The following is a 14,964-nucleotide window of genomic DNA, read 5'->3' on the forward strand; positions in this document are numbered from 1 at the left end:
TTTGCGTATATTGAACCAGCCTTGCATCCCAGGGATGAAGCCCACTTGATCATGGTGGATAAGCTTTTTGATGTGCTGCTGGATTCGTTTTGCCAGTATTTTATTGAGGATTCTTGCATCAATGTTCATCAAGGATATTGGTCTAAAATTCTCTTTTTTGTTTGTGTCTCTGCCCGGCTTTGGTATCAGAATGATGCTGGCCTCATAAAATGAGTTAGAGAGGATTCCCTCTTTTTCTATTGATTGGAATAGTTTCAGAAGGAATGGTACCAGTTCCTCCTTGTACCTCTGGTAGAATTCGGCTGTGAATCCATCTGGTCCTGGACTCTTTTTGGTTGGTAAGCTATTGATTATTGCCACAATTTCAGATCTTGTTATTGGTCTATTCAGAGATTCAACTTCTTCCTGGTTTAGTCTTGGGAGAGTGTGTGTGTCAAGGAATTTATCCATTTCTTCTAGATTTTCTAGTTTATTTGCGTAGAGGTGTTTGTAGTATTCTCTAATGGTAGTTTGTATTTCTGTGGGATCGGTGGTGATATCCCCTTTATCATTTTTTATTGGGTCTATTTGATTCTTCTCTCTTTTTTTCTTTATTAGTCTTGCTAGTGGTCTATCAATTTTGTTGATCCTTTCAAAAAACCAGATCCTGGATTCATTATTTTTTTGAAGGGTTTTTTGTGTCTCTATTTCCTTCAGTTCTGCTCTGATTTTAGTTATTTCTTGCCTTCTGCTAGCTTTTGAATGTGTTTACTCTTGCTTTTCTAGTTCTTTTAATTGTGATGTTAGGGTGTCAATTTTGGATCTTTCCTGCTTTCTCTTGTGGGCATTTAGTGCTATAAATTTCCCTCTACACACTGCTTTGAATGAGTCCCAGAGATTCTGGTATGTTGCGTCTTTGTTCTCGTTGGTTTCAAAGAACATCTTTATTTCTGCCTTCATTTCGTTATGTACCCAGTAGTCATTCAGGAGCAGGTTGTTCAGTTTCCATGTAGTTGAGCGGTTTTGAGTGAGATTCTTAGTCCTGAGTTCTAGTTTCATTGCACTGTGGTCTGAGAGATAGTTTGTTATAATGTCTGTTCTTTTACATTTGCTGAGGAGAGCTTTACTTCCAAGTATGTGGTCAATTTTGGAATAGGTGTGGTGTGGTGCTGAAAAAAATGTATATTCTGTTGATTTGGGGTGGAGAGTTCTGTAGATGTCTATTAGGTCTGCTTGGTGCAGAGCCGAGTTCAATTCCTGGGTATCCTTGTTGACTTTCTGTCTCGTTGATCTGTCTAATGTTGACAGTGGGGTGTTAAAGTCTCCCATTATTAATGTGTGGGAGTCTAAGTCTCTTTGTAGGTCACTCAGGACTTGCTTTATGAATCTGGGTGCTCCTGTATTGGGTGCATATATATTTAGGATAGTTAGCTCTTCTTGTTGAATTGATCCCTTTACCATTATGTAATGGCCTTCTTTGTCTCTTTTGATCTTTGTTGGTTTAAAGTCTGTTTTATCAGAGACTAGGATAGCAACCCCTGCCTTTTTTTGTTTTCCATTTGCTTGGTAGATCTTCCTCCATCCCTTTATTTTGAGCTTATGTGTGTCTCTGCACGTGAGATGGGTTTCCTGAATACAGCACACTGATGGGTCTTGACTCTTTATCCAATTTGCCAGTCTGTGTCTTTTAATTGGAGGATTTAGTCCATTTACATTTAAAGTTATTAGTGTTATGTGTGAACTTGATCCTGTCATTATGATGTTAGCTGGTTATTTTGCTCATTAGTTGATGCAGTTTCTTCCTAGTGTCGATGGTCTTTACATTATGGCATGATTTTGCAGCGGCTGGTACCAGTTGTTCCTTTCCATGTTTAGCGCTTCCTTCAGGAGCTCTTGTAGGGCAGGCCTGGTGGTGACAAAATCTCTCAGCATTTGCTTGTCTGTAAAGTATTTTATTTCTCCTTCACTTGTGAAGCTTAGTTTGGCTGGATATGAAATTCTTGGTTGAAAATTCTTTTCTTTAAGAATGTTGAATATTGGTCCCCACTCTCTTCTGGCTTGTAGGGTTTCTGCCGAGAGATCTGCTGTTAGTCTGATGGGCTTCCCTTTGAGGGTAACCCGACCTTTCTCTCTGGCTGCACTTAACATTTTTTCCTTCATTTCAACTTTGGTGAATCTGACAATTATGTGTCTTGGAGTTGCTCTTCTCGAGGAATATCTTTGTGGCGTTCTCTGTATTTCCTGAATCTGAACGTTGGCCTGCCTTGCTAGATTGGGGAAATTCTCCTGGATAATATCCTGCAGAGTGTTTTCCAACTTGGTTCCATTCTCCCCATCACTTTCAGGTACACCAATCAGACGTAGATTTGGTCTTTTCACATAGTCCCATATTTCTTCGAGGCTTTGCTCATTTCTTTTTATTCTTTTTTCTCTAAACTTTCCTTCTTGCTTCATTTCATTCATTTCATCTTCCATTGCTGATACCCTTTCTTCCAGTTGATTGCATCAGCTCCTGAGGCTTCTGCATTCTTCACGTAGTTCTCGAGCCTTGGTTTTCAGCTCCATCAGCTCCTTTAAGCACTTCTCTGTATTGATTATTCTAGTTATACATTCTTCTAAATTTTTTTCAAAGTTTTCAACTTCTTTGCCTTTGGTTTGAATGTCCTCCCGTAGCTCAGAGTAATTTGATCGTCTGAAGCCTTCTCTCAGCTCGTCAGTCATTCTCCGTCCAGCTTTGTTCCATTGCTGGTGATGAGCTGCATTCCTTTGGAGGAGGAGAGGCGCTCTGATTTTTAGAGTTTCCAGTTTTTCTGTTCTGTTTTTTCCCCATCTTTGTGGTTTTATCTACTTTTGGTCTTTGATGATGGTGATGTACAGATGGGTTTTTGGTGTGGATGTCCTTTCTGTTTGTTAGTTTTCCTTCTAACAGACAGGACCCTCAGCTGCAGGTCTGTTGGAGTACCCTGCCGTGTGAGGTGTCAGTGTGCCCCTGTTGGAGGGTGCCTCCCAGTTAGGCTGCTCAGGGGTCAGGGGTCAGGGACCCACTTGAGGAGGCAATCTGCCTGTTCTCAGATCTCCAGCTGCGTACTGGGAGAACCACTGCTCTCTTCAAAGCTGTCAGACAGGGACATTTAAATCTGCAGAGGTTACTGCTGTCTTTTTGTTTGTCTGTGCCCTGCCCCTAGAGGTGGAGCCTACAGAGGCAGGCAGGCCTCCTTGAGCTGTGGTGGGCTCCACCCAGTTCGTGCTTCTGGGCTGCTTTGTTTACCTAATCAAGCCTGGGCAATGGCGGGCACCCCTCCCCCAGCCTCGCTGCCACCTTGCAGTTTGATCTCAGACTGCTGTGCTAGCAATCAGCGAGACTCCATGGGCGTAGGACCCTCTGAGCCAGGTGCGGGAAATAATCTCGTGGTGTGCTGTTTTTTAAGCCCGTCGGAAAAGCACAGTATTCGGGTGGGAGTGACCCGATTTTCCAGGTGCCGTCCGTCACCCCTTTCTTTGATTAGGAAAGGGAACTCCCTAACCCCTTGCGCTTCCCGAGTGAGGCAATGCCTCGCCCTGCTTTGGCTCGCGCACGGTGCGTGCACCCACTGACCTGTGCCCACTGTCTGGCACTCCCTAGTGAGATGAACCCGGTACCTCAGATGGAAATGCAGAAATCACCCGTCTTCTGCATCGCTTAGGCTGGGAGCTGTAGACTGGAACTGTTCCTATTCGGCCATCTTGGCTCCTCCCCAATAGATAATATTATTGAGTGCTTACTATGAGCGAGATATTTTCCCAAGTTCTTTTTTATGTATTAATACACATAATAATTTTCAATCTTATGAGGTGGTCATGTATTAGTGTTTCTCCATTTTGACTGATGAAGAAATGAAGTCTCAGTTGAGTAACTTGCCTGGAGATACATAGCTCATAAGTTGTGGCACATGGCATGGATGCAAACCAATCAGGCAGCCTTCTTAAGCAGATGCAATTTAGAATGATTAATGCTTTAATAATTGTAAGAAATGAAAATATTTCCTAAAATAAAGAAGGTTCTGGTCTAAATACATTTTCTCATGTAGAATTATTTCCATATATATATATATAACTCTACATGCTATCAATGGAAAGAACATCACATTCAATGCTGAGTAAGGGATTAAAACTCCAAATATTTGTTCTCATTAAGGAAATTTCTAACTGGGTTTTATTTGGGAAACATGAGGTTAGATAACCTGTGTAGACTTTTTCTGAGATATCCTTTCATCTTTGTCAACATTATTAGGAAACACTTTATTCCTTGTAACTTTAAAACTTGACTAAAAATAAATTCTAGCAAAACTTTTATGGCTAGGCAAATATCAGAGGATGTTCTAAGGCCACCTCTGCCTGGGATTTTTGATCTTTGCAGATACTTTGATATTCATAAAAGTACTGAATGGCAAACACATGTTAGCCTAGATTTTTTTTCTGTAAAACATTTTGAGGAATGTCTGCACATACAGATTTTTAACAAAATTAGAGAGTTTAGATATTACAGATATAAAATGCTTAGTCCCTTTTCCCCTTAGCAGGTCTTGATTTCAGAATTGAATTGGCCTTAGAGAAGTGGATGAGCGATGAAGAATCTGGGTATAACTTCTAAGGAAGGAAAGAGGAGAAAAAGGATAATGTGGACTCTTTATTCCATGCTCTGTTTATTTATCTTCCTTCGAGTTTCCCAGAAGAATACTTAACTATGGTACTTTGGCTGGAAAATACTGTATCAAAGAAGCCTATACTAATACACTAGCCTAACTAAATGTTTCTTTGGAGTGAAAACCAGGTAACTATGTGAAATATTTGTACAAAGTTTATAGTTTTAAAGTTTTTTTAAAAAGTAAATCCCTTTATTTTCCTATGTAATGACCATATCACTTTGGTGAGCTAGGTGTTTTGTTTTGTTTTCTCTCTCCTTCGAGGTCTTTATTGCCACTAGGTACAAATGGCCATGAGAGCTGGTGGCTATAAGGGGCGAGTGGGGTTCCCCACTGAGGTAGACCCTAATGGTGTCTGTCTGCCCACGGCCAGACCTCACTAGGCACGCTGAGGGCCAGGCCTGTCATCCAGCAGTGGTGGGGGTGGAAGAAGCGTCACCAGCTCAGGATGCCAGGGCAGTACTTATCAATGAGCCCCTGGTAGTAGGGCCGCAGCTTGTCCACATCTGGCAGGTCAGGGAAGTTGGTCAAATTGAACTCCTGGACCCCGGGCAGCATAGCCAGGTCCTGCTTGCTGCACCACTGCTGGTAGTCACCGCCTGTGTGCCAGGGGCAGAAGGAGTGGAATTGGATCCTGTAGGAAGCCTCCAGTGGGAGCGAGAACTTGTTGAACATCATCACCTGGTACAAGTACTCATTATGGCCCTAGGACATGAGGACCCTGCCGAGCCCACAGTAAGCTAATACATGCCCAGTTTTGTGCTGTATCCAGGATCCTGGAGGTCGGGATTGTCCTGAAAAGTGGAGTTACAAAACCACGGAGGTCTGGGGACAGCATCCAACGGGGAATGTGTCTCCAACGATCACCCACTGGGGCTCCCCCAACAGGGCCAAGACCTTCCCTAGGTCATAGAAGCCCAACAAGCTGGAACCAGTCCTTGCCCGGGTGAGCTTTCGGATGCCCTCCGCCATCTGGAAGGCTTGGAAGGAGTGGGAGAAGTCTACACCTGAGTCTGATTCGTCCACCAGCCCATGCAGCAGGTCCACGGCCTCCATGACCTTCATTTTCTTGTAGGAAAAGTCCCCAAACCAGGCGTGCTTGCTCCTGACGAAATCCACTGTGTGGTGCATGTGCATGAGCTTGTCGGTGGTAAAGACGTGGTCCAGGAGGGGACCCGACACGTAGCTCTGGAAGCCAGCCTTGTCTTTGGCAGCCTCTGGGTTCACTTCAGGTCGGTAGACCAGGGAAGGGTCTGGGTCCACTGTCACCTTCACCCTGAGAGGGATGCAAAGCGCAGGGCAGCGAATGTGTCCCTGACTGGGACACCTGCTGAGGGATGTCTGCAGGCCCAGCCTCCCGCTTGCCCCTGGCTTTAGACAGCTTTTTTGTTTGTTTGTTTGTTTTGAGAAGGAGTCTCGCTCTGTCGCCAGGCTGGAGTGCGGTGGCACAATCTTGGCTCACTGCAACCTCCGACTCCCTGGTTTAAGCGATTCTCCTGCCTCAGCCTCCCGAGTAGCTGGGATTACCGGCACGTGCCACCACGCCCAGCTAATTTTTGTATATGTATACATATATTTTTAAGTAGAGACAGGGTTTCACCATGTTGGCCAGGATGGTCTCGGTTTCCTGACCTCATGATCCCGCCACCTGAGCCTCCCAAAGTGCTGGGATTACAGGCGTGAGCCACCGCACCCAGCTGGTGAGGTAGGTTCTTAACCTATACTTACAGACATGGAACTGAGGTCCAGAATCAGTTAAGTGAATTGTTCAAGAACAAATATTTAAGAATTTCATCTCTGAAATTAAAATCTAAGACAAGACCTGACTTCAAGTCAAGAGGTCTTTTCTTTAACCATAACTCTAGTGATGCCAATGAAGTTACTGCTGTTGTTTTAATGATACAGATTTGCCCCTGGATATTAGGAAAAATAAGGGAGGAACCCAAACAGGCTGGTGCAATAAGACATGTCAAGGTATGACTCTCAGAATCTTTACTTCCTCTCTGCTCTTCCAAATGGTGGCAAAAAGCCTTGATTTAGCACTGGATAAAGTTACTTTAGGAGGAATCCTGAGGATATTTGAATGAATATTTAAGCAATGACACTGATTGTATATTTGTTCAGTGGGATATTGTGGGACTTAGATGAAGTATGCTTTTCATGCTAAGCAAAAAGGTGCTATACAATCAAAGAGACTATATTCAAAACGATGTAGTGAAAATGTAAATATGTACTCTTAACACAGGTAGTGCTTACAGGTTTGAGATATGAAAAAAATGAAAATGAAGTTTTCTCTTTCAGTATTAATCAAGTCTTATCTCTGCTCATACTTTTAATCTCCTATTGTATCTACTATTTCTGCTTTTTAGGAAAGGGGAAAAAAGGAATAACTGAGTTATTCTGATGAAGAGTAAGAATATGGAATTAAAATAGTCCAAAGACCTAAAAGTCTCCTCTGGTACCCCAATTTTAAAAACTGAGTATTCAGAAGAAATAGACAATAATGGTTTAAAGGTTAAAAGGAGTTTTAAGATGATTTGTCAAAATATTTGGCCATTTCACATTGATATAAAGTAAATATCAGAAAGAAATTCTCAAATAGGTGATTTGACTAATGTAATAGGGGAAAAGACAGCATTTAAATGTTTTGAATGGCAACCAGATATCTAAAACATACAAGAATTTATCAATGCCTGAATTCTACTCAATAACTTGTTATCTGTGATGAAAAAAGGATGGTGAACAATGAAAGAAATGCAGAAGGTAAATGATCACATTTATGAAAATAAATGGGCCCATAGGAAATCAATTCATTTAGCAAATATTTATGGAGGAACTATTATTTCCAGGCACTATTTAGAGAACTGCAAATTAAAATAACCTATTAAAATGCAATGGCAATGGGGATAATAAAGTAATATCAGTAATACTGAAGAAAAATAGCTATACATTGTGATTTGTAATGCAAATTGGTTCAATTTTTTTCTGGAAAATAATCTGCCCATATATTACAAGAGTTATAGAAATGCTTCTACCTTTTGGCCTACTTATTCCGATTTTTGGGAATTAAACCTCAAATAAATAAAACAAAGTAATTTTACAAAGATAAATATAGCAGTGTTATTCTTATAATGAAAACTGACAAAAAGGGCACAAGGCTGAATATGCATATTCACGACAAAAATGAATGTGCATTTGTACATTCACAATGATAGAAAGATAATTACATTCACTTATTTATTCAATAACTATTTATTAGGCACTTATGTGGACCAGCCACTGCCCTAAGGGCTGGGGATAGAGTATAGAACAAACCACACATGGTGTCTAGCAGGACCCCTTGGCACCTGTGTAAAGTGTCTTCATGCAAACTATAAAAATGGGGCTTTTCATGCACACGTATGTTTATCGCTGCTCTGTTCACAATAGCAAAGACTTGGAATCAAACCAAATGTCCATCAATAATAGACTGGAAAAAGAAAATGTGGCACATATGCACCATGGAATACTATGCAGCCATAAAAAAGGATGAGTTCATGTCCTTTGCAGAGACATGGATGAAGCTGGAAACCATCATTCTCAGCAAACTATCACAAGGAGAGAAAACCAAACACCGCATGTTCTCACTCATAAGTGGGAGTTGAACAACGAGAACACATGGAGACAGGGAGGGGAACATCATACACTGGGGCCTGTCAGGGGGTGGGGGTCTGGGGGAGGGATAGCATTAGGAGAAATACCTAATGTAAATGAGTTGATGGGTGCAGCAAACCAACATGGCACATGTATACCTATGTAACAAACCTGCATGTTGTGCACATGTACCCCAGAACGTAAAGTATAATAAAAAACAATGTGGCTTTTCTGAGCATGTGCAGTCCTGTGCTTGGCTAGAAGAATGCCTCCTTTCACAGAGTGAAAGGTAACTGTGCATGAGAGGGAGCACAACAGCCAGGGCTCATGGCTCAGAAGTGGAGTGAGAACTGGGTTCCTGCCCTCCCGGTTCCTCTTTGGACATTCTGGTGCAGAGAACATTTGGCACAGCCATAGGTGGTAGTTCTGGTGCTTGCAATTTAGGAAGGAAGAAAAACATTGAAGAAATAAATGCACTAATGCATGTATAGTTACAAAGATAAGTGCTCCAAAAGAAAGGAACATCATTGGATGAAGCAAGGAGACCTCGGAGGTCCCTATAGTGGGGAATCCAAGAAGGCCTGAAAGAAGCTGAGATCTTGGTAAAAGGGTGGGGAAAGCATCCAGGCAGAGGTAATAGAATGTGCAAAAAACTCCCTGTGACTGGATAGAGTGTGGTGCATTCAAGGAATGGGAAGACAATGGGTGTCTGGATTAAAGAGAGCAAAGATGGTTAGGCGCAGTGGCTTGTACCTGTAATCCAGCACTCTGGGAGGCCGAGGCAGGTGGATCATCTGAGGTCAGGAGTTCAAGACTAGCCTGGCCAACATGGTGAAACCCCGTCTCTACAAAAATACAAAAATTAGCTGCGCACGATGGCGAAACCTGTAATCCCAGTTACTTGGGAGACTGAGGTTGGAGAATCACTTGAACATGGGAAGTGGAGGTTGCAGTCAGCCGAGATGGTGCCACTGAACTCCAGCCTGGGTGACAGAGTGAGACTCCATCTCAAATAAATAAAATAAAATAAAATAAAATAAAATAAAATAAAAATAAAATAAAGAGAGCAAGGCGAGTCAGGTGCAACCTGAAGTAGAGAGGTAGGCAGGGGCTAGACTCTACAGGATCTCATAGGTAAGGAAAATCACTTTGTTCTTATCCCTAAAAATGGCATGAAAACATTAAATGGTTTTAAGTGGGAGGGCAGTGATATGATCAGATCTGTGTTTCCAAAAGATCCCTCTGGCTGCAGAGTGGAGACTGATTGTGGAGGATATGGTTGTTGGATTTGAGTGACTTGAAGTAAGCCACTGCAGTTGTCCAGTGAGAGATGGATGAACTGAAGTAGTGGCAGTGGAGAACATAAGATACAAATGATTTGAGACTTTCTTTGGTGGTAGGATTGACAGGTGTTGAAGGCGGAGTGTCCATGTAGGGTGAAGTAGAGTGTCAAGCATGTTTTGTTTATCCCCAGTAAAATTTTGAAAGTGAACAATTTAAATAATTTGGTATTGTATTAGTTTCCTAGGGCTGCTATAACAAATTATCACAAAACAAGTGACCTACAACCACAAAAATTTATTATCTCACAGTTCTGGAGGCCAGAAGTCCAAAATCAAAATATCAGCAGGGCTGTGTTTCCTCTAAAGACTCCAGTGAAAAATCTTTTCTTGCCTCTTCCAGCTTCTAGTGCTGCCAGGCATTTCTTGGCTATGGCTGCAATACTTCAGTTTCTACCCTCAGTCTTCACATGGTCTTCTCCTCTTATGTCTTTTATAAAGACACTTATAAAAAGTGTCCTTAGGAAAAAGAACCCTCTTTGTCATTGGACTTGGGGCCCTTCAAGATAATTCAGGATGATCTCATCTTGAGATCCTTAACTTAATTACATCTGCAAAGACCCTGACCCTTTTTTTCAAGTTAGGTCACATACACAAGTTCCTAGGATTAGGATGTGGACTTATCTTTGTGGGAGACACCATTCAACCCACTACAGGCATCACGTCAATTATCCTTTACATACCCCTCAGTAGGGGTTTATAGGACTGACCTGTGTGCACACATCATTTAAGGACCACTGAAGGTTTGTTGCAGGAAGTCAGGGACCCCAAACGGAGGGACCAGCTGAAGCCATGGCAGAAGAACGTGGATTGTGAAGATTTCATGGACATTTATTAGTTCCCCAAATTAATACTTTTATAATTTCTTATGCCTGTCTCTACTGCAGTCTCTGAACATAAATTGTGAAGATTTCATGGACACTTATCACTTCCCCAATCAATACCCTTGTGATTTCCTATGCTTGTCTTTACTTTAATCTCTTAATCTCATCATCTTCGTAAGCTGAGGAGGATGTATGTTGCCTCAGGACCCTGGGATGATTGCGTTAACTGCACAAATTGTTGTAGAGCATGTGTATTTGAACAATATGAAATCTGGGCACCTTGAAAAAAGAACAGGATAACAGCAATGTTCAGGGAACAAGAGAGATAACCTTAAACTCTGACTGCCAGTGAGCTGGGTGGAACAGAGCCATATTTCTCTTCTTTCAAAAGCAAATGGGAGAAATATTGATGAATTCTTTTTCTCAGCAAGGAACATCCCTGAGAAAGAGAATGTGTCCCTGAGGGTAGGCCTTTAAAATGGCCACCTTGGGGGCGGCTGTCTTTTACGGTCACAGCTGTAGGGTTGAAATAAGCCCCAGTCTCCTATAGCACTCCCAGGCTTATTAGGACGAGGAAATTCCCACCTAATAAATTTTGGTCAGACCGGTTGTCTGCTCTCAAACCCTGTCTCCTGATAAGATGTTATCAATGATCATGTGTGCCTGAAACTTCATTAGCAATTTTAATTTCGCCCCAGTCCTGTGGTCCTGTGATCTTGCCCTGCCTCCATTTGGCTTGTGATATTCTATTACCTTGCGAAGCATGTGATCTCTGTGACCCACACCCTGTTCATACACTCCCTCCCCTTTTGAAAATGACTAATAAAAACTTGCTGGTTTTGTGGCTTGTGGGACATCACGGAACCTGGTGACATGTGATGTCTCCCCTGGACACCCAGCTTTAAAATTTCTCTCTCTTGTACTCTGTTCCTTTATTTCTCAGACCAGCCAACACTTAGGGAAAATAGAAAAGAACCTACATGAAATATCGGGGGTGGATTTTGCCCGATAAACGTTCAGCTTTTGGTTCCCAAATAACCTCTAGTAATTGCCAGATCCAAAGGATGCACTGGTCCTTGTGAAAACTTTGTCCCCAAAGCATCCTGTACACACTATCTTCCTGGGACACAATTCATACATTTAATCACCTGGTATTGAAATCTCTTCTAAGGCCCTGGAGGACAGTGATTGTTTCTTGTTCTCCTTTGTACCCTCATGACTGGCACTGTGCCTGGCAAAGAAGGAATACATGGCCTTCTTTGAGTCACTTTCACACTATGCCATAAGGGGACCCAAATATAATTTTCTTTTGTTTCTATCAAATCACAATTAAGTACTTAATTAATTAAAAATTGCTGAAGAGCTGTTGCAAATTATTTTTGAATGGAGGCAGGATACAAGTAAAAATCACCACTTAGTATATAGTGTTTACGTAGCTGCTGGTGATATGAAGATGGATACATTCTAGTTCCTTTTTTTTCTTTTTTTTTTTTGTGACAGAGTCTCGCCCTGTCACCCAGGCTGGAGCGCAGTGGCACGATCTCGGCTCACTGCAAGCTCTGCCTCCTGGGTTCATGCTATTCTCCTGCCTCAGCCTCCCGAGTAGCTGGGACTACAGGTGCCCACCACCACACTCGGCTATTTTTTTTATTTTTTTAATTTTTTTAATTTTTAGTAGAGATGGGGTTTCACAGTGTTAGCTGGGACGGTCTTGATCTCCAGGCCTTGTGATCTACCTGCCTCAGCCTCCCAACGTGTTGGGATTACAGGCATGAGCCACCACGCCCAGCCTCTAGTTCTTACATTTTAGTAGCTCAGTCTGTTGGAGAGACCTGTCTGAACAAATTAATTATAAATCAGTAGTAATTACTGCAATAAATGCATGAATGAAATGCTATGGAAGCATAGAATAAAGAGTAACTAGTTGTTTTAGGGGTTAAAGATGGCTTCAAAAAGGTGGCATTTGAAGGAGGAATGAAAAATTTCCAGGGGAGGATATTCCGAAGAGAGATGAAACCAATAGAAAATCCTATTGAAATCATAATGGCAACACAAGAATAAAAACTCAGATGTGTTTTAAGAAAAATGACATTTTAACAGAAACAGAATGCAGACAGGAAGTGGTTAAATACATTCAGTGAATAAGACTTGGGACTAAATGTACGTGTAAGGAAAATGATGGAGCTGGAACCACCACAAGGCCATCTCTCAGCAGACCGTGGGTCTCTCTTTTAGAAATGGGGTATCTGCACTCTTCAGATGATAATTGGAAATGTGGTCTGGGTTTTCTCAATGACAGGCTGTTAATCTATATTTTAGTCAGGGTTTTGCTCTTTTGGATTAATATATAATGTCCTTGAAAGCCCTTAATGTTTTTCTTTATTTTTTTTTTTTCCTGAGGAAAAAGAACTCTTTTAAAGGCTACATGATAGTGCTGGATTTAGCTCATTTTAACAAAGGTCACAGCATTTTTGAGTAGTAAACACTATTACTAGATCTTTCCAGTATCTGGATGTTTGGCAGGCATACCTCCAGCTCTGGAATAAATGACTAGAGCTTCAGCGGCATATGACAGCTGTGGGCCTGTGAAGCCTGTGGGTATCTGGAAAGAGGCAGATGCATCCTGTTTCCCCATAACCACAGCCAAAAAGAGAACCAAGGCAAAAAGCTCCCTTTTACTTGAATCAACCAAACTACTGAGCAAGTTTAAAGTTTGTCTGTTCTACTGGTTTCAATTTGGCCTTAGAAACCAAATGGGTAATAGGAGATTTATTTGAGAAGCTGCTGTCAGGAATCTAGGATTACTTTCAGTTGCAACTCAGAAACACCTGGATTCAATTCCTAGGGTATTTCCTCCTGTGATGATAATATCAGCAATTAACATACTTGTATTTATAAAGCTTATTCTTCAGGGAGTACTCAACCCTTGGGAAAGGTCAGCTAATTAATTTCTGCAGTGTTTCAGATTAAACTGTTGCATGTTTTATGATCTTGAAGATTACAGTGATTATTAAGTCAGAAAATATTAAATCACTTTTGCAAGGACTCCCAGGAAGGAAATGATAGAAAACAGGCAAAGAACTCAGGTCTTGTATGTTCTGAGAAGTGTTTCCACCACTGCCCAAGAGCAAGATCCTCAGAGGATCACCTTAACAAATAATCAGTCGTTAAACAAGGAGAAAAAAATTAAAAAGAGAAGCCACATTAACAACAGAGAAATAACATGTTTCAACATTCCAAAGAAACCCTAACAATGCTAATATGAAGTCATCTAAAATTATCCATATTTCCAGAACACAAAGATAACTTCTTAGCAGCTATGAAATTAGAGACTGGAAATTTCTTCTGTGACGTGGTATAAAGATCACTGGACCCCGATCCGTGGAGACCCAGGTTTGAATGTTGTCCCTATAATTCATTAGCAATGGTGTCCTGGGAAAGATATAGTACTTGGCATCTTGGGATAGCAATTTTCTCAGTTATGAAATGAATATATTAATAACTGCCTGACAGGGTACTCTTCTATTCATCATATGTGCCAGTATCCTAGTTCCAGACACCATCATCTTTCACTTGAGCCACCACAGTTGACTTCTAACTGGACTCTATTCATTCTTGCTCCTCTACTGTATCTTTTCCACATAGCTGTTGAAGTCGTCTTTTAAAATAATAATTCAGAGTGTGTCATTCTTTTGCCTAAAACCCTCTACTGGCATTCATTCATATTTAGAAAAAGACATAAATTCCTATCATGGCGTAAAAGACCATGTTATCTGGGTCTTGCTCACCTATTTGGCCTCATCTCCTCAGTGTTCTTATTCACTGTACTCCAGCCATATTGACCTTTCTCCCTTGACCAGACAAACTTGCTTTACCTCTAGCCCTTTGGTAATCAGGCTGTTCACCCAATTCTGAATGGCTGATCCTTTTCTCTTTCAAATCTCAGGTCAAATATTATCTCCCTAGAGAGGTCATTCCTGACCACTGCGTCTAAGTTGTGTCCTGTTACTTTCTAACCATTTTTTCCTTCATAGTAGTTATTACGATGTGAATTCATCTTGTCTAGCTAATTAATTATTTATTATCAGTTTTCCCTGACTGGACTATAAGCTCTGTTAGGGGCCATATCTTGTCTAATATTTTTATATAGTTTATTCCTGACAATCTAGCACATACCAGGCACTCAATAAATATTTTTTGGTTGAATAATGAATAAATGTGATAATGCATATAGAAGTGTTTAGCTCACAAAATGCTTAAATTTGCTGTCTATATTTTTCCTCTTGGGGAGTTTCTTGTTCTAGGATAAACTTTTCCTGGCCAATAAGAAACAATGGTAAAAATAATTGATATTTATTGAGTTCTTAATAGATGCCAGGCAGTGTTCTAAGTGCTTTTAGTGAATTAACTCATTTACCAACACTTTAAGATATGTTCTATTATTATCCTAATTATTAAGGTGAGGAAACTGAGGAACAGTGGGGACAAGTAACAGAGGAAAAAAGC

At 41.2% G+C, this 14,964-nt stretch overlaps 1 protein-coding gene and 1 pseudogene across 1 annotated transcript in view; both read right to left on the reverse strand.

Moving 5' to 3' along the window:
* CNGB3 (cyclic nucleotide gated channel subunit beta 3) overlaps positions 1 to 14,964 on the reverse strand; it is a 170,560-nt gene that overhangs the window by 14,868 nt on the left and 140,728 nt on the right. The window lies entirely within an intron of this gene.
* LOC134731017 (inositol oxygenase-like) lies at positions 5,037 to 13,093 on the reverse strand (annotated as a pseudogene).

Source organism: Pan paniscus, chromosome 7, assembly GCF_029289425.2.
Source record: "Pan paniscus chromosome 7, NHGRI_mPanPan1-v2.0_pri, whole genome shotgun sequence".
Taxonomy (NCBI): Eukaryota; Metazoa; Chordata; class Mammalia; order Primates; family Hominidae; genus Pan; species Pan paniscus.